Source organism: Leopardus geoffroyi, chromosome A1 (genome assembly GCF_018350155.1).
Source record: "Leopardus geoffroyi isolate Oge1 chromosome A1, O.geoffroyi_Oge1_pat1.0, whole genome shotgun sequence".
NCBI classification, from domain to species: Eukaryota; Metazoa; Chordata; class Mammalia; order Carnivora; family Felidae; genus Leopardus; species Leopardus geoffroyi.
In genome coordinates this window covers 129,345,986-129,347,683 of record NC_059326.1, presented here as the reverse complement: position 1 = coordinate 129,347,683, position 1,698 = coordinate 129,345,986, and the positions used below count along the sequence as shown (strand labels likewise).

General features: G+C 41.9%; 1 pseudogene; it reads left to right on the top strand.

Moving 5' to 3' along the window:
- Nucleotides 1-981: 981 nt before the first annotated feature.
- Nucleotides 982-1,076, top strand: LOC123581914 (annotated as a pseudogene).
- The last annotated feature ends 622 nt before the right edge of the window (nt 1,077-1,698 follow it).

Below are 1,698 nucleotides of genomic sequence, written 5' to 3'. Positions count from 1 at the left end.
TCCACCATGAAATTAACTTTACATCTTATCATCAAATGAGTGGGAAGTGATAACTGGTCCCTGTTCTTTACAGAAAACTAAGTGCTAGTATACACCAGAAAAGGAATGATACTAAACATTTCACATTGCATATTTTCTGAAATTGCTCCCCTCTTTTTTTCTAAGGAAAACCTTTATTACTCTAGGGCTGCATAGACTGTAGAGGAAATATGGCTCCTGAGTTTCAACTTTTTCTATTTAGGTTGCCTTTCCCTTGCTTCCTCCCTGGAATATTCATCATGCTTGTCATCGAGAACCGCTTCTGAGCACCTCGCAGTGCCAAGAGTGGTACCAGGTGTGTGTGCTTGGCAGTCCTCACCTCCACTGCTGTCCACAGGCTCCAACTTGGATTTAAGCACGGTCATCATTCACACCCTCGTGGCGGCAACATCTTGGGGTGCTACCAGCATGATGACAAGCAGCAAGAATGAGCACCGGGGCAGCAGCTGTTGTGGGAAAGTTGTGTGTCTGCACCCGGCTCGTGCTTGCCTTGCTGCTCCTGACACCTCTCTCCACCCACCTTCCTCGCTGCAAAGGCTTTTGTGCCTCATCGATGCCATGAGAGAATCACCAGAATGATAGAATCTTAGGGAAAGGGATCTCAAAAACATCTAGTTCGACCCTCTCATTTTAAAAATGAAGAAATGGAGCCCTGATGGGTTAAGTTCCTTGGCCAAGCTCACGCAGGTGGTTACTGGCAGAGCAATGCCTCGAGTCCAGTAACTGAGCCCATTTTCCAATTCTCTTTCTACCACACCGGTGGCCTTCCGCCATTTGTTAGCACAATCCACAGCATGAAATAAATTCTATATCATGACCCGCAGTATCTACAAATATATGCAACCAACACAAAAGTCTCACAAAACAATACTGACCTTTACTATATGTGATACATTTTGGTGTTTTCTATCGTGGTATATTCATTTTAAAATATTCTGGAGAGTGCTCAGCAGCATGTATACTAAAACCGGAACAATACAGACAAGATTAACATGGTCCCTCCACAAGGATAACATGCAAATTTTTCCCATATCTTTTGTACATTTACCAAATGTTCCTTTTCTTTCCAGGGATAATATTTATAGGTATACAGTCAAACGATTCACATTTTTTTCTAATTAGATACATTTACTGAATATCTAGGAAGGTAGGGCTTGAACTAAATACAGAAAGGGGTCTCTTTCAGCTCTAACCTGCCAGGTGCCTGGTTGTGGAATGATCTTATTTTCTGATTGGCCCTTAATTCTGAAAGGCAGAATGATCTAGTGTAGAGAACACCGGGCCTAGCCCTGGCTCCACCGTCTTCCTAGTGTGTGACTTTAGGTGAGTTTTCTCTGTGTTCCATTCTCATCTGTGAGATGGAGTTGCGACTAATTGACAGAGTTCTGAGAAGTAAACAAAATAATGCAAATGAATGCAATAAAAAGCTCTATACACAAGACTTGTTGGAACAGCAATGGTCTTAAATTCTCACATTTCTGAGAAATATGGTGTCTCAAGATGTTTCTGGATTCTCATCAAAACACCTGCATAATGTATTATGAATACATTTGGTATCATAAAAGAAAAACTCTACCCTGGAACTGACCCATTTTTAAATGCATTTGCAGGTGTTTGGAGAGGGGCTGACCCTAAATCTTGAAGATATTTGGCCTCAGA